This window comes from Frieseomelitta varia, unplaced genomic scaffold, assembly GCF_011392965.1.
Source record: "Frieseomelitta varia isolate USP_RPSP 00005682 unplaced genomic scaffold, Fvar_1.2 scaffold_522, whole genome shotgun sequence".
NCBI lineage: Eukaryota > Metazoa > Arthropoda > Insecta > Hymenoptera > Apidae > Frieseomelitta > Frieseomelitta varia.
In genome coordinates this window covers 20,614-46,780 of record NW_025110282.1, presented here as the reverse complement: position 1 = coordinate 46,780, position 26,167 = coordinate 20,614, and the positions used below count along the sequence as shown (strand labels likewise).

At 36.2% G+C, this 26,167-nt stretch overlaps 1 long non-coding RNA gene across 1 annotated transcript in view; it reads right to left on the bottom strand.

Annotated features, from left to right (window-relative positions):
- LOC122533367 overlaps positions 1-4,044 on the bottom strand; it is an 8,434-nt gene extending 4,390 nt beyond the window's left edge. The window contains exon 1 of the long non-coding RNA XR_006307694.1: positions 3,936-4,044. This is a non-coding gene — a long non-coding RNA (uncharacterized LOC122533367). The remainder of the gene's footprint in view (positions 1-3,935) is intronic.
- Positions 4,045-26,167: the final 22,123 nt, after the last annotated feature.

The following is a 26,167-nucleotide window of genomic DNA, read 5'->3' as shown; positions in this document are numbered from 1 at the left end:
TGGAATTTGAAACCTTAGGATCTATAATCTAGCAGTTTAGAATCTAGAATTTGAAACCTTGGAATCTAGAATCTGGTAATTATGAGTTATATAATTATTAGGTAATTAGGTAAAATCTAGCAGTTTAAAATCTAGAATTTGGAACCTTAGGATCTAAAATCTAGCAGTTTAGAATCTAGAATTTGAAACCTTGGAATCTAGAATCTGGTAGCTTAGAATCTGGAATTTGAAATCTTAGAATCCAGAATCTAGAATTTTAGAATCTCTTTCCCATTTTCTCTAGGAAGAACTAAAAGGTAATTATTAGGTATTATGATTAATATAATTATTAGGTAATTAGGTAAAATCTAGCAGTTTAAAATCTGGTTTGAAACCTTAGGATCTATAATCTAGCAGTTTAGAATCTAGAATTTGAAACCTTGGAATCTAAAATCTAATAGCTTAGAATCTGGAATTTGAAATCTTAGAATCTAGAATCTAGAATTTTTGAATCTCTCTCGCATTTTCTCTAGGAAGAACTAGAAGGTAATTATTAGGTATTATGAGTAATATAATTATTAGGTAATTAGGTAAAATTTAGCAGTTTAGAATCTAGAATTTGAAACCTTGGAATCTAGAATCTAGAATCTATAATCCAGAATCTCTCCCCCTTTTCTCTCTGAAGAACTAGAAGGTAATTATTAGGTATTATAAGTAATATAATTATTAGGTAATTAGGTAAATTAAACATAGGATAATTTGGAGTCTTAATAAATTTCTTAATATCTTTATTATAATTAGGAAATTTGATAAATTAAATATAGGATAATTTGGAGTCTAAATAAATTTCTTAATATCTTTATTATAATTAGAAAATTTGGAAAATAGTCTTGTTAAATATAAATAAAAATCTTGCTATTCTTATTAAGTAACGTTTGACCAAATTTTGCAAATTGTCTCGTTAAATAATATTTGGAGAATAATTGCACTCGAGACGGTAATTGCCCTGCTAAAGAATACGACTTACTTATTTCGGAAGTGGCCAGTAACGTTCGCTTCCGTGCACTCGGATGTTCCCATTCGTTCGTTTACGACGATAGAAGCACTAAACTTTAATTAGAGACGTGGGCGACTCGGAACTTCTTTCTGCTTTGCTATAACGAGCGTCTGCAAAATTGATGAAAACACTGGATTCCAAACGTATCAAATTGTCCGTTAACTTACTGACTTAAAGGCAAGAAAGCAAGGACGCACGTGTTTTTTTATAAATACAGTCTGCGTGATGTCTATAATCACGGATCAGAAAATATTTTATTCGTTAAAATATTTATTTATGCGGAAGTATTTTTGTCTGTTAAGAAAAGACACTCGCTTTACTTATTAAAATACTTACATTAAAATATTCGTTCTTACCAATTTTTGTGAACATGCTATATCTATTTCTTTTTTAAACGAAGTCTCAAATGAATTCTTCCTTCGCGTCTTACTTCTTTCACGTCAAATTTTACGTACAATTTTTATAAAAAAAAGTAAGATCGACTACTGCGACATGTAAGCTTCGAACTTTCCTCATCTTCAAATTTCGCATGTTATCGCGCAGAATTCCCCAAACTAGAAAATAAGACCATTCCCGACAGAGTTTCTAATCCTCGAGACTCGTCTTTCGCGATCGTTTGGACAGAATTTTAGCTCGAGTTTCAACGTTATCCGACAACGATTCACCATTCGGTCTATCAAACTCTGCCTGCGTGTTTTCGCCGTCCCCCGAGGAACAAATCGCGAGTACAAATGGAAAATCGTTCCCGACGTTGGAAGATCCAGGAAATCCATATACAATCCACATACATGTATAGCTTGGCTTTATCGTTCGATTCTTCTTTCTCGACGCGACGCGAGTCTCGGCGAGTCAGCGATCCCATAACCGAATCCAGACAAATATCGAAAAAGTTGCTCGGGGCGCGAGGTCATTGTAATTTCAGAAACTTCGCCAACGTAGGAGGATCCCCGGTGAATGTATCCTTTGGTTATCGAGGCGACAGAGCTCTTGCCAGGTAAATGTACCAAGTATGTATACAGTTTCTCAAGTATCGAACGTTTCGGTTTTTCGTCGGTTAACCACCGCCGAGCGTTGGTAAAGCAGTTGGGAAAACTATTCGCGGTTTGCGCGATGCTGGCTGCTGCAGTGCCGATTTGCAAGCGAGTTTCGCGCAACTGATTATCTCACCGATATACAGCGTGGTGCAAAATTGAATCAGTGACAAAAATTTCTGAGAAAAATATTAAAAGTACAAAAACATGAAAATAAACTTGACTATCTGATTCATTGTAGTTTCAGGAAACTGAAGCTATTTCTTAAGATTGGGTTTCTTCCTGGCTGAAAAAAATTAGAAAACATAGAATGAATTTTGCACCAGGATTATTTCATAGTCAGATTTACAAGCTTTACCTTAATATTTTGTCCATAAGCCATTTGCTTAGATAATAGCTCTAATACGTCTTGGCATTCTTTCAAACAGTCTTGAAGCAGAAATCAGGTGGCATTTGATTCCACTGTTTTATAACACGAGCATGTAGTTCCAGTACTGAGCTAGGAGGAGATTTGTATGAGTCTAGAATTTTTTTTTTCAATATACCCCATAGATTCTCGATGGGATTTAGGTTGAGGCTTCGTGCAGGCCAATCAAAGATCGGAAATGCCTGAGCAGTCAGTTAATTAGTTATGCTTTTCGCTGTGTGTTTCGTGTCCGGATCATTTTGAAAAACGATTTCTTCTACAGCGAAGGGCATATCTTGCATACAATTATACGCATAGGCATACATATGTTGTGGGGTGTATGATGGGAGATGGTGTGTTGGCCCATTGCACAAAATTGAAGGGATTATAAATCAATATATGTATGAAGACATTTTAAAAGAACATTTGCCAAATTGTATGCAAGATATGCCCTTTTTATAGTTAGTAATATTAATGTATAATATAACATATATATATATATATATATTGTATAACCATATTATTATTAATATACTATACTATATTTCTTGGTTATTAATAATTTGCTTTATTGCATAATGCGTCTTATTAATCAGAATATTAATACGTTGGCGCCGCGAAACGCTTTTAAAGCTTTCTGTGAAAATATTGGTCATTTCTAATTATACATTTTATAATTCTAATTGTATTGTATAATAATAAGTGTAAAATTTTTAATCAGTCCTGTCCATGTTAAATGCATATATACGTTATGTCACATTTATTTTATATTATATGTACTAGATGTTTAAAATCATTATATACAGATGTTTAACAATACATTATTTGAAGTTCAAATTATTATTATTGTTAATGTAATATATTATTTGAACCTCTGACAAACAAACTGATTGTTCCATCTGACACAATATGACACATCATCCTCGCCTCGTTTACATCTCACGCACACACGCACGCACACTACACTCCAAGCCAAAAGATAGTCGACAACGTTTGGAAGGTTCGAGAGGATCAGTCGTAAAAATCAGTCGTATAAACACTAATAAAAAAAATATAATAATACAGACAATAGTATAATAGTATAAAAAAAAGGCAAACCCTCCTAAGAGACGAACATTTGACCTAGTTAGCATTCGTAAAGGGATACTAACGCCGTGGTCAGTAAAATTCCGTCTTGGAATTTCTGTCACGGAACACTGATTATTTTGAACATTCGACGTTACGCGAAGTTATGAAAATTAAATCGCCCGGACCAACGCGTCGGAGCATATTTTCCCCGCAGAGCAGCGTTGAAATCCGACGCTCGAGTGGAAGCGATTCGACGAGGGAATGTCGCGACGAGCCGTAGAACGGCGGTCGTCAAAAAAAATCCACCCCGACCGGGAATATCAGATTTCCTCCACCCTGGCGGTGAAATATTCACCGGCGTGAAAAACAGATCGCAAGATTTCGAGAGAAGAACCTTTCTATTTTTCACCGGCAGCACGATACATCCCCGTGGTGGTATCTCGGTCTTCTTTCTTCCTCTGAAAACCTCGCGTGATCCCTCAAAAGAGGCAAAGATATACGGCAAACAGTTTGCAAACAGAATTCAGCTTCCCGAACCGGAGCCAGCCGATGGAATAAAGAGGCGGGAGAGGATTCATTAAATCAGAGGGAAAGAAAGAAACGGCGAAGAGCATTATTAAATCAGAATGAATAAAGGAGCATTAGGCGGGCGAGGGTTTGCGTTTCACCGCCGTCTAGCAGCAGGTTTCTATCCGCTGTTTCTTAATCCCTTGTCTCTCAGTTCCTTCTCGCAGCGCCGCGTCCCGTTGTAAAATCATATTTCGATAAATTCCGACCGAGGCCACTTTAGCTTTCGCGAGGCAGCGTCGTAAACATGTCCCGTTTCGTTTCGAGCGGTAGAGAGGTTAACCACTTGCGGTGGCCACTGGTTCGCGGACCATAACGAGTGACCGAATCGTATACAATAATTCGTCGCTTTCTCTTTTTTATTTTTTTTTTTAACTCGGTGGATATTTTTTTTTGATATCGCTGGACAGAAATTATGAAGAAGTAATAAACTTATCATTTGTGTTCTGCCCGGATTATATTTAAGTATACTTAAAACCGAGAAAATGTTGCAATTTGGGACAAGAAATTCTTTCAAAACGTTCTTAATCGGGCTAGTGACGGTTTGAGAAATCAAGCTGTACAGTGCAAGATGTCTGGAACGAATCGACGGTTACCGGAGACACCGTTGCGTCGTCGAAGACGAGGTACGACCCCATAAACCACGGCGAATCGACTGCCGCGACAACAGGACACGAAAATTGAAGAGACGTCGCGAAGACCGACACCGCGAAATTTCTTAGAGATCGAACGAAAGAACGGCGAGAGAGAACGATGGTGAGCGTTTTGGCCGGTGGTTGAACGTCTCGAACAGCGTCTCCTCCCCTGTGCCCGGTGTTGGCCGGAAAAAGGAAGCTGAGAAAAAGCTCGCCGGCGAAGGGACCCCGCCGAAGACCGGACGGGATTTAGCGATTTATGCCCCGGCCACGCCCGCTTTTCGTTCCTCGCGCAAGAAGAAGAAATTGCCAGCAGCAAGGACGAGGAGGTGACTCGAACAGAGAACTCGTTCCTCGCGCAGACACCGGCGTACATACGTATGTACGTGCTTCCGGTGCACGCGGACCTTTCACGTAAATCTCACGCCGGAAAAACTCTCTTTCCAGTCGGCTCTTTTCTTTTTCTTTCTCTCTCTCTCTCTCTCTCTCTCTTTCTTTCTGCTCGTATCTATCTTCATCTTTGTCTATCGTTTCGTGTACTCCCCCTCTTTTCCACCTTCCCTCGCGCTCGTCCGTCCGGCTTTTAGCTTTTAGCCGGCCATTTCGGCGGCCAATTCTCGCGGCAAGAAGGGCGAATTCGTTTCACCGATCGCTCGACTCCCCTTCATCCCCTTGGTCCACTCTGTTAACCGTTCTCGCTCTCGGTTCTCGTCGAAGAATGTTTTTCATAATACGTTACGTTTGATTTAGGATTTAGGAGGAAATGGCATCGGAAGGAACGTGGCGATCTGAGCTTTCTTATCGAACGATGGGATAATAATCGTTTTAACCTCCTAGCCACTAGGAAGTTTTTTTAAATATATCGTTGAAAGAAATGGCTTATTCGCAAACCATTAAATTCGTCGTTAATTTTTATTATTTATTATTTTATTATTTTATTATTTTATTATTTTATTATTTTATTATTTTATTATTTATTATTTTATTTATTATTTCATTATTTTATTATTTATTATTTTATTTATTATTTATTATTTTTATTATTTTCTATTATTATTTTATTATTATTTTATGACTGCATCTTTTAGTAATTTCCGAAATATTTAACAACAATTTTTCGTAAAAGAAGAAATACGTATCAGATATCTGTTCGAAAACTACACTTGTGCCAAATTTCATCAGTGATCGACGCTTCGGTACGTTCCCTCGTAAGTGAAAATGAACAATAATTCGTGAATCTAGATAATCGAAATTGCTCCAAAATTGTTTCTACCGCAACGAGAGGAGTTGCTTGAAAAAAAAAAAAAAAAGAAAAATTGCAAACACATCTACGCTACGTGTAGTGGTTGATGAAAACGTCGTCCAGCGTATTCCCATCCATCACTCTCGAGTCTCAGGGTTGGCGTGCGACAGGTCAGATTATTACGAGCCGGGGTTCAACGTCGTATTTTAATTATTTAAAAAAACTCGCGTGTAATTGCGATTTAAGCCGAGGGCAGCGCGCAGGCCGCTTGAATTCGAGTCACTGTGAACATCGGTGTTAACTCGGCGAGAGATTTCGCGATCGTGCCGTCCGGCATCACGCGAACAAACGTCGACAGTGCTGTCTTATTTAAATGCAACGACAATGCAACGAAGCACGTGCGATCTCAGATCGCGGATTAACGCGTGGCAAACAAACCAATTGAACGAATCAATTATTTTGACATTCGAGCTGATCACGACGATCGTTCTTCGCGTTCTTTGACGCGAAATGAAACTACCAAACTGGTCAAAATGATTTGTAATTTCTCCAATTTGAAATATAACTCTGCGTTGTAGTTTCATTTGGATAATTTTTATAAAATTACGCGAATGAAAGTTTGTGTCTGTTGTGTTATAAACCTTTTGCTGTCGTTGCAATTGTTTATGCACGCTAGTATTAATTTATCGGATCTTTATGAATTGACAAATCTCTGATTATAACGAAATAAAAATAAAATCAAAGTAAAAAATAATATATCATGGTAAACGTATTGAATAATTAGTTGACGGTTTATTTCGCGGTACAGAGCAGGCTTTATTTCATTTTGTAATTTAAATAGAATCGCGTGCGAATTGTAAATCTAGAAAAATGTCTACTAATTGCTCATTTTCTCTGACGGTCCTAAGAAACTAAAAATATTTTTCCGAATTTCATCGTCAAGGTCTCTTTCGCGTAAAGCTCAATTTAAATCAGTGTCTGCTGCTTAATAAATAAATTACAGCCGCGTTAACAAAAAAAAGCGACGGATTGAAAGACCTAGGGTATCAATCCAGAAACCACGTAAATATGACAGGCCGCATTGTTAAAAAACGCGTTGCCCAAAATAACAGCTGCAACACCGTGCTCTGCAAAGATTTAAACTGTCATGATGAATGATTTATTTAAAATTCAACGTTTGTAGGATAACGTTATAAATCTCCGTTGGCCGAATTTTGCACTAAACCTCGGGGAGAATTCCCACTGAATCGACAAACAAAGACACGAAAAAGTCAGGCCAGAATGTATTTTATTTGCAACAGTGCAAAAAAAAAAAAAAAATGTAACAGCTTGAAATAACGAATCGTAACACTTCAATAAATTTATTGTTGTCAGATTGCGGATTTGTGTGGACTTGTGGATAATCAAAAAGTACAGAAAGACGCATAATACGTCCAAAATAACAGCTTCGTAGTGCCCAACAGATCAAGTAATTTCATTTCCTTTTTAATTGTATTGAAGGAAACGTGAATTTGCATAATTATCGTCCACAGTCTAATTATTGTCACTTCGTAAACAACATTGTGATAGTGATTTCATTTAGCGAGATTCGAGATGGATCGTTTTCAAATTATTCCTCATTTCTGTCCGAGTTAATTCGATTATTCAATTAAAATAACAAATGATTATTATTGTTCAAACACGTTTCAGGAGCGACGAATTGAATAACATATTATCTTATTCAGTTAGATGTTTATTTACAATAACTGTGTTAGATTATAAAAGTTGACTTTGCTATAAAAAGTGATTGTTTCGTTGTTTAATGGCGATATTTAGATTTAGGTTTCAAAATAAATTTTCATATATAAATATAATCACTATAAATCGTATCTTATGTTATAATTTGTTTCTAATAAAAAAAAAACATTTTAGATAAATCTTTGTAATTTCATCTAAACATTATAATATCAATTGTACGTGAATTATTTACTTTTTATATTCCGATGACATTTACCTCGGATATACAAATTAATTTTACTTTAATTTTACATTTTACACTGAATATTTTTGTATGCTCAATATTACCCGATTTCGTTCATAATTTCCAAATTTTTATTTACACATGATTAATGAAATTAGGTCAGAAGTATGAAGTAAGTAGACTATGAAATAAACAATTTGACCAATTTCGTTTAACGAGACAGTGATTAAACGTGCATGAGGTACATCATTATAGGAAAGGAATATTATTTATAAATATTTATAAATTGAATTTTCATCGTGATATCTCTCGCGAGTCAAAAGTTATTCAGAAATGTCGCGTGAATTCTCGATCCGGCCCACTGTCCGCCAGTGGAAGATTCGCTGAAAGTGTCGGCAGTGCAAACAAATACGTGCACGCGATATAATTCGTCGACGATGTACAAATTGGCGGACGATCGCGCGTGGTGAAGAAATCGAACGGATCGATGGATCGATCCGCGTTTGATATTTAAAGCGGAACGCGGAAGATCCAGGGGAACTCGAGAAAGAAGATTCCCTCGAGGGGATTTATTTCCTAGTGTTATACTTGTTGAACGTGACCTAGATAAGTGTGTAAATGACGATTGAGGTGCGCGGATGGATATTGGCCTACTCGATTGGCGATTCGGTGCCAGCTGCGATTCCATCTTCGCGCGTTCATGCGCGTCGAATTTTTTCCGTTGAAATAGCTGCGTATCTTTGACCATTGACCTAACCTATCTTCACAATGACTATAATATAATGACAATGAAAGATTGTCGATAACTCAATAGCTTAAGAATCGTAAAAGAAATCTACTTTCACTGTCCTACGTTCGTTTTCTATTTTTTGTTTTTCTTTTAGAAAGATGTTTTTGCGTCTTAAAAGTACTTTTATTCTCGAAAGCATCGAAAAGTTTTTTTTTCATGATTTGATCTGCCACGATCGTGAAAATCGAGATTTCTTTATAACGATCCTTTAAACTTTGCTTTTTTTCGTCGTTTTATTGGGATTTTCTGGATGTAACCTAATTGTCGTTTGAACGCTAATGTTCAGAGTGTAATAAAATGAAGAGAAAGGAAAATCACACAGTAAGTTTTAATAGTGGGAATGCTTCAATCTCTAAGAACATAATGGATTTAATTACAAATAAAATTTTTCAGTGTTTTTACATTTCTGTGAATTTTTCCATTCTCTGCCACAAGATGATAAAATCTCATGGAAAATTTAAAAAAAAAAGGAAAAAGGAAAAAGAAACGAATTCGAAATGAAACGATTTAAAATATTAAGCAGTAACATAAATGATTGGAAAGAGATTAGAATAAAGTAAATATAAGTATAATGGTAGAAAAAGATACGAATCATGTATTTTATATATACGATGAAACGAAGCTGCCTTTTCTTTCAACATTTTTTCTATTTATGTACTTTCTATTTCACAGTCCAACGTTCCAAAATTTATTGTTCCCGAAGTATTGTATTTTGTCTCCGGTATATTGCTAAATTTCTATGCCAATTGACGAGAATGTTGAATGGTTCTCTGTTGAATCGTTCGTTGAATTGAACGTGGCACCGACATCTTCTACGACTACGACATAGAATTTGCTCGATTGGTGTTTAATCGAGTAAGAAATAGGAAATCTCAGATTTCCCGTGATAATCTTGTTGAGGTGAAAATCGTCGGAGGAGGTCAGAATTATCGCGTAAACGTCGCTCGACGATATCATAACTTTAAGTGACAATTTGCTGGACGATCGATGCGAATTCAGCAGGTCTGATTCTATAAGATAATCACGGCCGTATTGTGTTGTAAGAGCAATAAGCGAATTGAATTTGTATTCGTAGCGAAGCAGCAATTTTTCTGCAAAATTGCAAAACTACTTTTTTACAGTCTCTTGATTCTTAAAAAGAAAATTGCATACTCCTCTGAGAGTTCACGATGCTCTGTTCGCGGTTTGTTCGTAACTTTGAAATCGATACTTCGAACCGTCTCCCTTTCATCTCGTCTTGTAGCGTTTCGATATGACTTTAGGTCATAGACTGTTTTAAATATTCAGTAATGGTATCTCCAAGTTCTTCTCTCTTGTTCACTGTCCACAGTTTGCAAACGAATTGAAATTGTAGTTGTAGTTTAATCGGCTTGGCAACGATGACGATTCGAGTTAAGTATCAATTCGCGTTGTCCCAATTATTTTCGCGACAGTTTATTCACAAAATAATATCTGTCTCTGTTTATCAATTCAATCACTTCAATGATTTTCGCAACGTTAATCACAATAAAATCTTTCTCTATTCAGTTCATATCATTCCGATAATTTTTTCAATGACAAATTTGAATTCACTCACGCACGAACATTAACATTGAATGATTTGTCACAGAGTGCTCTCCGTAGAAAAATATAAAATAAAACGTCAAAGGTATGAAAGGATTAAGTAACTGTTTATATATAATATATTGGTATTTTTGATAATGATGCATTTCATATTTTTCATATTTTATTAATATTGTATTGATGAAACACGGTTGTGAAACAATACTAAAATGTAACGTATGTATTCTACGTGTTATTACATGTGATACTATAAAATTAAATAATTAAATTAATACTACAAAATTATAATAATTAAATTATCACATGTAATAATATAATATATTATTATATAATAATGTAGTATAGGTATTATCACGTATTATATAATAATTATATACATATATAAAAAGAAAACTTTGTATTAAAAACCTACGATAATTTCGATAATTCTGTGTTGTGTGATTCATTGCATAATTTTCTAATATTTTTTCGCAGCTTTACTTGCGAATTTTTCATCTAGCACAAAATATCATACGCTAATATGTTTTTCGTGTTTTTGTTTCAGGTAAGAGCAAATACATGACACTGATTTCTGGTTAATTTCAAACTAGGTGCAACATTGTACAAGTAAGTGTGGCTTAGTTTTACTGAAGAAAAAAAAAATTCGGATTGGCGGTCAGTAACTAGCCAAAATATTATAGTTTCAATCTCTGGAAAAAAATAATATCCTCTACCTCATTTTTTGAACTTTCCCAAGAAACATAATAAGTAGTCTAGTTGATGTGAATTATTCCGAATTATGTGAATATTGAGTGTCAGTTGTGAAATTCTCTTATTTTTCTCACATCGTTGTCATAGCTTTCACTGCAGGCCTCTGTTCAGATATTATACTATTGATACATCGCATCATACAATACCAAACGTATACGTTCGTTATAATTATCAGCAGATTATAAAAAAAAAAGGAAACTAAATCCGAGAGTTAAACTGAAACGATTAAACTTCGACCGATTAATTCGTCCTAATCAACGTTCCTCCATTTTGCGACGTGTATCGACGTGAAAGTACACGTAGCCAATCTCGTGGTCTTGATCTCATCTCTCTCTTCTCTCTCTCTCTCTCTCTCTCTCTCTCTGCATATTTCACTGGAATCGAAATAATCGAGAAACCCAGCGGGTGCTATTAAATTATCGATAAGAACCTATACGGTAGAAAGCACGACTAACGCTACAGTTCGACGATAGAGAGAGAGAGAGAGAGAGAGAGAGAGAGAGAGAGAGAGAGAGAGAGAGAGAGAAGCTAGTTTCTCGTTCGACTGCCCCGGAGAGTGGGAACAGGCTCGGAAGTTGGAAATTGGGATTGATGAGCGACGACTATACGAAACCGTGCATAATTTATTCATCTCGGTAGAAGACCCAATTCCACCATTCCACGCGTAGTATGTAATAAAATTTTTTTCGGGTTCCCTGAGTTTATGCTCCGCTACTCCGGAATTAGGCACGTCAGGAATTAGACCTCGAGGAATCGGTCAGGCGCGTTGTGAAAGTGTTCGGTTGATGGAATTTTCGGATAACAGAGCAACCAGTCTTCTGATATTCATTGATTTAGTACGTGCGTTCGGATGGACGATTAAGAAAAAACATTGTCAATTTATTTTGAGAATAAATTTCGGCATTTCGAAACTTGAGAATTGGGTTGTTTGGAATTTTCCGGATTTGATTTCAGAATCAAAGTTGTTGGGTGGACATTTATAAATTGCAAATAAAATAGAAAATGCTATATAAATCCACGTATAATGTGCTATATACAATATCAAAAAAATAGAGTTTCTTGTATAATAACGTGTAGTTTTCAAGATGTTTGACGATATGTTTGACATGCAATGATTCTTTTCATGATCGTAATCTTTTTCTATGACGAATTCGCTCCAAGTAGTAGACAAAATTTAATTATCGAAATATTAAATTACAATAGTGTAATTCTGAAGTGATAATAATACATTTTTATAATATCTAGGAAAGATTGAGTTCGTCTTATTGTATATTATATAAAACATACGTACACCATTTTAACGTACATAAAATACAGCGTACTTTAATATCTATAATAATTAAACTGTCTTGAATAATAACTAACATTAAATATTTACAATACACAAGTACATGTTCTCTCATCGACACAATAATACGTTGCACATTGAAGATCAGTTTTGATGAAAAAATATGTTCATAAATGTACGCTACATGAATTATTAAAAAATTAAAAGAAAAATTTTCTCGCTTCTCTGTCCACGAATTTCGCGGAAAAATTAATTATCAAACGAGATAAAAGGGAGTCTATTTTATTCACGAAACGCCACGTTATACATATCATCAGAATATTCAAACTGGAAGTCGCCTCTTATGTTTGATATTTGCTGTCAATTCGGGTTAGCTAGAAGTAATGCTTGTATAATTAATTAGAAACATTTGAATAATGCATACGCGTCTGTATCGTTATGTAACAATTAGTTAATTATCCATAATTATGTAATGGGATTTGATGAATGCAACATCGGATAGCGCGTCTCTGTAATTAATTTTGAACATTGCACGAGTCCTGTCATCAGTTAAACCCTTTGTGCAATTTTATAAAATTTAATGTTTCGATTATTTCGATTTGGATCGCGAAACACAATGTTAACAATGTATTTCGATGCATGTTGTTTCATCAATAAATTTCATATATTTTCCTCACCGAAGAAGAATTGTTCGTTATGAAAAATTCATATAATAAAATGCACGATAATGGTTATCATGAATGATTCATTTTATAGAGATTCAGAAATAGCACCGTGAAAATTACTGCACTTGGAAGAAGATTGAGAAACGGTCTCTGTTCAAGGTAATTTCAGGCAACTTTAAATCAATCAATTATTTATAAAAGAACGAAATGAAAATCCGCGTTCACAGGAATGTGCATCACGGACGTGGAATATCGGACTGACTTTTCCGAAATTAAATCTCGCGGTTGAATTTAATATCTGAATATCCAATTCAGTGGGATTTTATAATCAATCTTTATCACGAATTCTAGCGAATTCGTATACGAATTGCAGTAAGTACATTACGATTCAACGATACTGTTTGGAAATTCGAAACGAAACACGTCTGATCAAAAATTCATTCGAGGAAAGAAAAAAAGAAAAGGAAAACGAGAGCGTGAAATCGAAAACGAAACCGAATGTCTGAAATTTTCCTACAGTCGCCTATGATGAAACGATGCAATTGGAGAATTAATTAGACAATCTTTCAAAGAAGATATGTCCGGTTAGAAAAGTTCGTTTGAAAAGTATTTAGATCATTGAAGTTTTTGTATAAAATTACAAAAGAATACGCGTTGATTACCTTTTTAATTCGCAATTTCGAATTTTTTGATTTCCCAACTTTTTGGTCTTTTCATATTCTTCATTGCAATAATATAGTTTCATCAAGGTTTCATAAAGGTTCAATCGTTCAATTTTCGGCGCGAAATATTTTATTCACAATGTTGTCGCAGTGTGTTGCACTACATGCGTGTCTCTCTGTTTATTTATTTACAATCAAATGGCATAACGACGGTTCTCTGTGGGTCCTTTCTCGTTTCTCGATTCCTCTCTACGGAGGCAACGTTTCTCGCAAAGAATTTCGCCCCCCTCATCGTACAAAGCATCCTCCTCTTGCATCTACCTCTGTGCATCCAATATGATATGCACTCGAAAACAATTCTTCCGAAACGAATAGAAGGATCTCTTCAAACGAAGTAGGGGGCCCTTTTTACGCTCAGTGTATCAACTGAATTTATGACCTGGCCGTGCAGCGCGAAACAAGAGACAAGAACGTGCCGGGAAATAAGAAAAAAAAAGAAAAAAGAATGGAAGAACGAGATTTGAAATTGATTTAACTCTTTCGAGATGGTTTCGTTTTCTTTTTGCAGCACAAACATGTAAATAATTCAACAACTCTACTTGATCAGCTGTAAAAAAAAGATTAAGATTGAATAATATATATATATATATATATATTATTCAAACTTTGTCTCTGAATTGTTGAGCTTTAGAAGATTATTATCTGATCTTTTTTTAGTGACAATTTACTTACTTTTCACAGTTCAAAATTTATTTACTTTTTCGTTGTTCAAAAGGAAATGACACGAATAATGGTAAATTCTGAGTGATGGTAAATTTAAACAACAATGTTTATAATATCTTTGTCTGTCAGTTGCTTTTTAAATTACAAATTCGAGAAATTGTGGCTTCTCAATGATTCAGTTGTACGACTTTTGTTAATGTTCAAAGGCAACAATGGTCCAAGAGTTATATATATATATATTATGTCCCAATATCCTCAAAAGAGTTAAGCCTTTCGCCAAAGTTACGTCAACGCGACATTTCATTCATAATCAACTCATATTATCAAATTTTTTAATATTGAAATATTCCAAAAAAAAAAGAAGAACGATTCTCGTAATATTTTCTGCAACTTGCAGCTAGATTCTATAATTATTTTATAAAAGGATTATTTCATAGAGAAATTACGATAAATTTCTCGTTACTTCTTTCTTCGGTAAACTACGATAATTTGAAATTATCCAGATGAAAAGCGTAGAACAAGAGATTTCGAATCGCGCAATTGAAAATGTTTCGCGGGTCAAACGTTTGACGTGTTCCCTTCCGTTTTTCCGCGGCAATTCTGCGGAATTGGCACGTACACAAAAAGAAGAAGAGCGTTCACAACGGCTTTCTAATTTTGCTGGGGGAAACGAATCAATCGGGCAAATATTTGATCGCTTTCGCGTCGCAGCGCGAAACAAACCACTTTTCAGCTAACCAAGTGGCCCTTGATTCTGCATTTTAAAGAGGGAATTGCATCATTGGAGACCTTTTAACAGAATGACAGTTTTCTGTTCGTCGTTTGAACGGCAAACAAGTCCTCGTAATGACCAACAACTTATTGTCCTGTCCGGATGGAAAGAGTTATGTTGACAATGTTTCTCCGACAATTCTATTCTTCTTCTTTTTTCTTTATTTTTTTTTTTTTCACGTGAGATTAATTTCGAAATTGTCCGCGTTTTTTTTCGAGGTGAAGGAACAACATTCATCGACCCCACGAGCCTGCTATTGATAATTAAAGCATAAAATTTTCATCACAGACATTAAAGAAAATAGAGAAATTTCATGATACAATGAATTATACAAGCTTTCATTCGTATATAATTTTACGAAAAATTATTTGAATCTTTAAAAATACACTGTTTTACGTCTATGAAATATCTGACGAAAGTTATAAATTTGTCAGTTTTGACCATTTTGGTGGTTCTGGTGTTAATATTTTTCTTTTCTTTTCTTTCTTTAATGCAAAACGATACAAAAAACGTACGCTCGTAGTTCAAGACAAATCTCTTAATTTTTTAAACAAAAAAAAAAAAAAAAAAAAAAGAAACAATTGCAGATCTCAAATTGTTTTTCAACGCATTTCAAACGAATTAAGACGAATCTCTTCATTTTCTAAAAAAGAAAAAAAGAAAAAAGAAAAAGAAAAAAGTGAACCATCGCAACAATTACGGAAATGTCGAATCTTTAATTGACGTTAATGGGTTATTACGAGTAATTGCGACGAAATAGCCGCGCGCCGATGCGGCGAACTGAGCAACGAGAGCCGCGCTATCTATTCGATCGAACAGAGACGAATAGATGGCGAGTGAGTGGCAGTGAGAAGGACAAGATGAGCGGCGAGAGCGTGCGACAGATAGGACAGGATAATTTGGAGAGAGTTTCCAGGCAGCACGCCGCGATGCAACTGTAGATTAGTATCAAGACACATCGGCGAGAAGCTCGCGCACAAGTGGCGGTTGGGTGGAGGAGGGTGGATCGGCAATGTACAGCAAGTATATTCGTTAACTCGATTAGCCTTAATTAAGCGCCGGAGCTTATTTCGATCTGTCGGTTAATCGGGTCGTCTGTGCCCGAGCGCGCGGCCCGAGCTTGTCGTGACTTTGAAACAAACCCTGAGATGCGGTTTCCGGCCGTGTGTGTGTGTGTGTGTGTGTGCACGCGCTCGCCGAGATTCGTGAAAGAGACGAGAAACTTCCGCGGATTCGACCATCTCCGCCGAAATGACAAATTAATTAACCGACCCACGTTTTGGACCACTAACGCGTAACGAACGAGAGAAGTGTACCACCAGTTTGATCTTCAACTTCAACTCGTAAAGATTTGTCTGCTCGTATCTGTTCTCTGCGCTGTTAGAAAAATGTTTCTCGGCCGGGATTTTCTTACGCGTGGATGCTCGTGTGTTTCATGGAAGGCCCACTGTTTTTCGTCTGTAAATACATATGAATGATGAAACATAATTTTCAAAATATTGGTGTACGAGTCTCTAATTTATCGAAAATACAAGAATTGAGTTTCCTCTTGCTATTTTACTGTATTACGCTTTTATTTCATCTTGTAATGTAACGCTATAGGTACTATAGCAAACAGTCTACGCCGCGCATATTACACAGCAGTATCTTTCAAGTAGTTCCAGGAGTTCTCTGCCTAATCTTGCGACGCTAATGTCACGCTTGTTCCTCTGAATAAGAAATCTTCTGCATTCATGCGCTAAGTGGACAGTCAGGAATTTTAACGTCTCAAGAAACACAGAAGTGAAAGACTTTCATTTTCTTCGTTAGATACTCTTACGTCCAATTCGAAGCTTGGACATGATTAAAAAAAGAAGGTCAAGTCAAATTTTATCCTCCTGAATTTATCCCCATTCATTCCCGAAAATTCAATAAAACTCGCCGAGCGATCCGCCAGAGAATTCATTTGATAGGATGAGCCAGCCGGAACGGAAAATTGGCGAACGACGAACATCCTTCGAGTAATTGTTCTCGTTCTCGTTTGTCGTCGAGTCAGTGAACGGTTAATCATAGTTGCGAGCACGAAATTACAAAGTTAATTGGAAATGGGCAACAGGTAGGAAAACTGTGTTGTTGCCATCGATGGAGAGAAATCTTATCACCAATTTATTATTATTCCGATACTGTAGTTCTCTCGCGAAAGCTGCCGGTGAAACAGTCGAACATTCATTTGTCAAAGAAAAGCAGCTTACACCGCCACGTTCCGATCGATATCGGCGAAATTGACTCTTACCACTGACGAACAAACGTGGTAAGCCATTGATAAACCCTCTGATTTATATTATTTCTTTCGTTAAACGTTTCCTCGAAAGTAACGTTCCCTCTTTATTAAGCAAATATTTCTTCTCGCCTCTCGTCTCACTTCAAGTCCAATATTAACTTTTTTATTACGAAAACTCACAGGTGCTCTTCGAGCTCTCTTTCGTTTTACTGTTTGTGGTTCTTTGAAGAAAGATCTCTAACGTGGAAATATTCAGAAAATTATAGAAACTTTGGGGACGTGTACAAAATTCGAGATCACACTAACTGTTTTTCTTTTCTTTTTTTTTATTAACATTGGTGACAATTGTCTGTAAAATTATGAATTGTTGTGTCATTTGTTTTTCGAACTTTCTTCTGACTGCTGCATGTATTGCAATTTTAACAATCTTTTTCTTGCTGAAATACAAAAATTCAGTTTAAGAGGAGTAAAATTCACTGAGAAATTCCTTCCATTTTTCAATTTTACGTCCAAACTGTGTAAAGTTTTGTGACAAAAGGTTTTTCTTTCAATTGGGATTGTCACGTCGTAATAAATTTATGTAATTCGAAGAAAAATAAACAAGAAAGGTGGCTAACTGGCGGCCCTTGCCCCTGCTTTCCTAATCGCTATCCCCTCCACTGCATCGATCTCCCCCACTACATTGAAATTTCTGTGCACAAGCCCCACTCTCTCAGTCCGTCGATTCCCCTCCCAAGCAAGTGGAGTCAGTTAACCAGCTCTGTTCTACCATACGATAATCCTAAAACAAAATTCGACAATTTGAAAAAGGATTTAAAGTGATAAGACTTTGCAGTATGCAAGTTACAAATAAAATAACAGAAACGAAGAATTTTTACTGATCAATTTTATTTCTCTTCGAGTTTCGAATGTGCGCGTTTTCCATAAAGTTTGTCACAACTTTCCGAATTTCCGGATCGAAGGAATTGTCAGATGACTCGGCAATAATTTCTTCGAAAGTTCACGAATATTTCTTTGTTCATTCAATTAAGACGCAAGCTCATTAACTTTCGTCGAGCGAAATATTATCGTTCATTTTTTTTATCAACGCCAATAAATCGCCAATAAATCGTCGTCATTTGAAAAATACAAACAGAATCGTCTATCATGTCACGGAGCAATCCTGAAATTTATTCGAACGTTTAACTTGGCGACGATTCGTCGAGATTTATCGGTCCGTTAAATTCTCGAGGATGAATCGGCGCGCCGCGGCGACAATTTGAAAATTTCCTGCGGAAAGTGAAAAGAGAAGAAATGGTGGAAAGTGGCTCGCTGCAGGGGGGGGGGGGGAAGGAGTGAAGCGAGGAAAAATAAAGTCGAAATGTTGGTTTTGAAGGCGAGGAAAGTTCGAAGACCATTACACCCGACGAAACGGAACTCGACCGCGATGATTTACGGATCTTGCGAAAGCGATGAGATTCGCGACGATCCGTGGTATATTGGTTGGCTCAAAAAGTAACGTAGGATTCTTGCAGTAAATTGCAAGTTCCGCTTCATCGTTTCTCAACCGGCGATATACGTGAGAATGTTCTCCTACTTGCGCGAAACTATAATTCCTATTGTATCGTGAAAATAGTTTACGACCTATTGCTAAACAATTTTCTTTCGGTAATTCTTTTTCTACTAGTAGTTATCAATCTTTTGAGCGTTTAAAATATTGTCGGTATAGAGTGTTAATTATAATTGTATAACGTATTAACATATAACCAAACATCTTGCCATTGATTATAATCAACAACAATAGTAAGAATTATAGGAATAATCAGAAATACAGTATTCAAAGATTACGTACAGTATTCAATTCTCTTCTCTCAATTTCTTGCAAAATCACGATATAAAATCGAACGTCTACGTCCTCGTAGTAGCAATCCGGCACTAAGAGCCAAATCCAGTTGAACATCGCTGTTGTTCAATAATTCTAACTTTTCAATAATTACTCAGAGAAATGAAAGTTCGCCGAACTTTCAGTATACGTAGTCACTTCGTTCTCCCGAAGAATTTTTCCCTAAGGTCTCCACAAACTTCTGTACTTAGACGGAGTAGTGTTTAACAAATTATAACGATGTATTTGCGCCATTGATCAACGAAACGGCAAGGAGAAACGAAAGAACGGCGGGGCGTAAATCACGATTAAAGGAAAAGCATTAAAATGAAGGGGGATTTAGGGGCTATAGGGTGTAAAACGTGCACACTCGAGCGTACGTAAAGAAGAAAATTGCGTCCGTCTAATAAATCGTGGCCTAACTAGAAAGAATGTGGAGTTCCGCCTTAACGAATTTCGTGGCACGAACGCCACGAGCGAACCTAAAGGGGGTTGTTAGAGCTCGAGTCCGCGCGGAATTTTCAAAATGCCTGCGAGCTAAGGCATTAGAGAGCGACGCGAGCTGTGGGCGAGGATGAAGAAGAAAGACGGGACGAACGTCGCGCCGCGGCAGTTAAATAATCTTAAACCTGTTAGAGGGAACTTATTCACGAGTTCCACGGCCTTAGTTTGCGACTCTCTGTCGTTCAATTTCACTCGTAGCGAGAGACTTTTCTCTTTGTTTTAACGATGAACGTTCCTCGTTCCCTTTACGACGCCGCGTCTCGCCGTCGAATTAGACAAATTATATAATTGTGGCGCCGGGTTGAAAATATAGCTCTTCGGTGCTCTCTGTTATCCGCGAACGTTAAATAATGTTAATTCCAAGGTGATATTAATGTAACGTTAATTGTTATGTTAAATATGATAAAATATACTTTTTAATCCTACTCCTTTTGCAAATAGAACGCAATGTTACAAAGAATATCGTACAAAGAATATAATATGCCAGGAAAGTATATAGAGACGTGAATATTGTGTTATAGATAAATATTGTAGAGAATATTTTATAATAAAGTAGAGCACAATATTACAAAATTGTGTAAAAAAAAGAAGAAAGTATTATAGAAAATATTTTATAATAAAATGGAACACAATGTTACAAAATTATGTGAATAATACAGTGTATTACAATAGTATATAAATACAGCAGTATAGTATTGCGTGCAGAAAATTATATAATATTACAAAGTCATATACAAAAGCAGAATATAATAATATTGCAGAATTATACAAATAATACAGTTTACTACAAAATTATGTGAATAATACAGTGTATTACAATAGTATATAAATACAGCAGTATAGTATTGCGTGCAGAAAATTATATAATATTACAAAGTCATATACAAAAGCAGAATATAATAATATTGCAGAATTATACAAATAATACAGTTTACTACAAAATTATGTGAATAATACAGTGTATTACAATAGTATATAAATACAGCAGTATAGTATTGCGTGCAGAAAATTATATAATTATTACAAAGTCATATACAAAAGCAGAATATAATAATATTGCAGAATTATACAAATAATACAGTTTACTACAAAAGTATATATAAATATACCAATTTGGATCGAGCAGTTTTTAACGTTTGATTAAACATTAGCGGTATTGTTTACAACACGTGCAACATTCTTTGATTTAAAAAAAAAAACGAGAATTCTTTAATTTTGACACTTGCGGTAGTCTGTTTGCACGACGTGAGAAATTAATTGCTGATTATTTGGATTGTACAAATTGACACGGTAGACGGAGTAAGACTTCGAAGGCCAATTTTCCATTTTTCATCGAACGGTTGGTCGAAATTGAGAACAAAAAGTAAGATCGAACGCTCGGTGCACGCCAAAGTCCAGCTTTTGTCGGCGACGTTCAATTCATTCTAGTAACACGATACATACGTTCGTTATGTAACGAGCTCGATGTATTTTGCAAAAATATCAAAAAAAGAGATAGGATCGCTTTCTCTTTTTTTTTTTGGCCTCAGGCTCGCGCCAAACGGCGTGTTCAATTTTGCAACCTTTCAGCGGGCCGTTCATTTTCTCTGTGGCTTCTAAATAGAAGCAGCGCGATTGTCGCCGTACTTTCGCCATTTGGGCGGAAAGGGACGTTTTCGAAACCAATGAATCGTATTTCATGGAAAACTGAACTTCAATCTCCGAGTGACGAACGGGAAAAGCGAAATCACACTATTGTTGCAAAACAGTTGGTCCTGCGGCTCGGTGAGCATTCATGTGCAAAAATTTTCGGAGAAAGAACATGCTTTTTCGTTGTTTTGTCAATCAAATCCGCGGGCGAGGATCAATATTTTAATTGGTCTCGATCACTTTCGAAAATTTTAAACACATTGAAAACATTGGAAGTATTGAATTTAAAGATCAAGATAAAACGTTCGATACTTCGTTTATAATTTCACGAGTACTTCGTTCGTTCGCAAGAATATCTAATACCAATGAAGTGGCAAAGCAATGATTAAAGATGGCTGAAGATGAACTTCGCAGAAACACTTCAGCCACAAACTAATTAGTAATGATTGAATGTGTATTTTTAGCCACATTCGGCAAGTTTCACGAAACATCAGTTATTTATTGAAGATAATTTGTGGAGCTCGAGTGGTATATTTTTACGTTCAAATTCGATTGAGAGAGAATCCGATCTGATCTCGATGGCATAGAACGGAACCAAAAATACCCACCTTGCGATCGAATTAGACACTAAACACTAAACACTCAACTATTCACGCGCAGTAAATAGCGTTGGCGTCGAATCCACCAGCTGTCACAAATATTTCGAGGATGATTTCAAAAATATATAGAGTAAATCTCAAACACAATTCGAAAGCAGAGGCGGATCTGTTTTCATCGCCCCGAGCTCGCGTGGCCATTGTACGCCCGCGATATTGTGTTCTTTCCCTTTGTACTCTAATTTGACAGGCGGCATCCTCGATCCGACAGCTAGTTATTAGCAATAAGTTAGCAAGCGGAGGTGCGGTTAGCCCGTGCAGCGTCTCGCCGCGTGTTGTAACAATAGCAATAGTGAGTTTCCCTATAGCTAGCTGCGAAAATCATCCCCCGAAAACAGTGGCCATTTCGCCGACGAACGATCATTCTACGTAGAATTTATCCGCGTGACTTGATCGCGGGACGATCGGTGGTTCGCGATTTCACGCCCGCGAACCAACGTTGTTTCGTTCGATTTAATTATAATTAATTAATTAGCCCAACCAAGAGGGGATTGGAAACGGCGTGTAAAGAGTTCTGCCTTGTAATCACGCGCGATGACATACGTTCGAGTAATAATGACGCCGAGCGTGATGATTTGTTTGACGATCGATTTCAGTGGGGCGAGTTTAACCTTTTGCTCTGGAATGACGTGCCACGCGAGTGTATTTGGCCCCGAAATTGCAATATTTTCTCAGTTTTAAGTGTATTGAAATATAAACCAGGCAAAGTAATAAATCTGTTACTCTTTAGCAATTTCTATCCAGTGATATACCGATGAATTCGAAAAGAAGACGAATTACTGTATACGGTTCAGGTCACTCGTTATGGTCCGCGAACCAGTTACTAGCGCCAAGAGGTTAAATTTTCCAAACGGACGAAGATTGAAAATTTCACGTGACATTTTTTTTTTTTTTTTTTTTTTTGTTTAGGTTAAGTTTTTGTTTAGGTTCTTGGAACTTAATTGGAATTTAATTAAAAAAAAAATCACAGAACGTTGGTACATACGAACAGCAACAATGAAATTAAAATAGTCGCAAAATTCGCAACGTTGCAATCCGAATAGCAAGTGGGAATATTAAAAACTGGCGTAGGCCATCTTCGTAGCTGTTCTCGACAATGAAAGGGAGGGGAAAATTTCTAAAAACGACGGTACGAACCAACTTGGCCGAAATTCATCCGACGAAAGAAAACGAAAGGAACAATATTTCTGGACCAGCGAGGCGAGGAAATTTCACGGTTACCTCACGTCGTTCGGTACGCTTCGCGAGCACATTCGCGCTCCTGGAACAAAAAGCTCCGATAAAATATTCCAATAATGATTAATGTTCCTCCGTTGCAGGCGAATCACGCGTTTTTCAACATTGATTAGCTGCCACAATCGAATTTACGCCATTTAACGGCGCTAACGTTATCGCGATGTTTCATTAACCTATTAAGTCGCGTTGAGGCCAACGTTTCGTCCGCAATATTTTCCCCGGTGATTTACGTTGTCAAATATCTGTCTTTTAATCGCTGGGCAGCTGTAGAAACGAATTTCAGTGAATTTGTATTTTTTCCTTTTTTTTTTTCCTTTTTTTTTCGACAACAATTTTTCGTTCAGCTTGATTTTGCGAATTTATGAAGTTTCAAGGAACAAAGTACCATTGCTCGGTTTTTATTTTGTGCTACTTGCTGGATCGTTCGAGGTATATAAATTTTGCGAATTTTTTCCGTGGAAAAGATCTCAATTTTTTTTTTTTTTTTTTTGTTTAAATATATATTAATGTGACTTTTAGCTTTACGTTTCAAATATTTTTAAGTCAAAATGGTGCTGTTCGCTAGTTTCAAAACCCCATTTGAAATAAAAGATCTGTATATGTATAGAAAGAGAGAGAGACAGAGAAAGAAAGGATATTTATTGTAAATGTATATTTGGTAAAAGAAATTAATAGCATATAATATATCTAAATGTCTCATTAAACATCAAGACTTATTGACATGATGTAAAATGATATACGCTTCTAATTTTTACATTTTAAACACTTTACCAATATTACAGTATTATTAATGAAATTTCACAATGTTTTATATGACACATTAAGTTCCTACAAATGTTTAAATATTTTCAAGGTATAATCATTTATGTTTACCGAATATTTTCGATTTTCGACTTTCGAATTATGTTATTAATACTTTTATTCGAACGCACAATTACAAATATCAACTTTATAACAAAAATAACAGTATATAAAGCGAATAGTATATCAAGCGGAACGTTTGAATAGCTGAATATATATCGGTTGAACAAAATTTAGAAAAGCTGGAGGAATCTACTATACTTTGAAACGAAACCAAATTACAATATCGTTGAGATATCTTTTCTTTCTTTCATGCTTTCTATCAAGCTTTAAATAGCGAGCTTAATTTTCCACTTTCAGCAAGTTTAATTTTCTACGTGTTGTCGTGTAACGCGTACAGTTTATTTATTAAATCGGTTGATAATGGTTATCGTGTTTCGCGATAATAATTCACCGACGAGATAAAATCTGTCTATTATCAGCGAAACGAGTCCCGTTTTAACAGTGTGACCCGTTAATCTGAATATTTTACGAACTAATTTTGGAAAATTAGAATATCGTCACCGGAAGAATCGTTTAGATATATGTGTCAGTTATACGTACAGTGATTTGAATCTAAATTATTGTAGGTTAGTTAGACGAAATCGTGGAACGATAAGTTTCGATTCATTTGAAAATCTCTCTCTTTGCAATAACCTCCTTTATAAAAATTTGATGCGTGTGATTCTTTTTCGCGATTTTATCGAATATTAGATTTAGACGAAGGAAATTAAAAAAAAAAAAAGCGTAACATTCTTCGTATTTTGTATTCATTTTCAGTTGATGGTTAAAGTTCGATAAAATTCGGCGGAGAAAATTCTTTTTCGCGTGTAATTATTGACAGTCTCTATTTGATTTGTGGTAAACGAGCCAAAATCTCGATCCATGTAATTGCAATGTATATGTTAATAGCTATTGAACAATCTTACTTCTTCATCTCTCGTGTTTTATTTCGGCAACTACCGACTTCGATCAGAGATGTGAAACAAATTAACAGGTATGTTATATCATACCATATAATGTGTCTAGACACCACCACACATGTTTTAAGTAAATAATTTGGTATTTTTTATAATGGTACGTAGTATAAACAGACAAAAATGAATGATAAAGCACACAAAATAAACATCAGAGTTTTATTGATGCACGATTAAATAAAATATATGTAACATATAATATACATGCGTAATTAATAACACAGGCGTGTATATATACAAACTTCGAAGTCACATGATATTACAAAAGGTTACACGTTACACGTTCAAAACCGCGATCTCCAGTAGCAAGTGTCCTTTGTTGCGCTATACCCTGTATATCGCGGAACATGACCCATATCCCTACGTAACACTACACAACCCGTATACTAACACCGTATACAAATCACTTTCGAAACATTCTTGAGCTTGAGATAAATGACCAGCCGCAACTCATCATCATCATCACACAGCGTACTCGCATTATACAAACAACCGGCACTTATCTGATTGCTCGAAACGAGCAACCTACTTTGCCCAGCAATCCCAAGTTTATCAATCCCCACCCTTGTTGAATTCTATTAACCAGCTAAACCACGTAACTATAATACGATATGCAGTCAGTCACTGCGTTTTTTCTTTTCGTTAACCTGGGCTTCTTCCTATGCTCTCTCTCTGGATATCTCTTCGTGCTAGCTTGAAAAAAAAAAAAAGAAAAGAAAAGAGTACGACTCGATGCGTTATTTCTTTCATCGTGGATATATTTTTCTCCGCCGCAGAATGGCGTCGGTTCGTGCGGCTCGGACCACTTACAGCGGGAACCGTGTAATTGCGGGTGGTGTTCGAGAAACGGTATCCAGTGGGTAAACGAGCAAACGGATGCTACGAGCACGGAGAAGAAAACGAGCGGCGATCCGAGATAAGGGACCGTATGCCACGCGCCTGCTTCACTCTCCACCCCCCCTCTTTTCCATCTCCCGTAAAACCCGAATCAACCACCGACTAGTTGGAAATCTGCCTGTTTCCTTATCACCGCGGAGATTGTCTG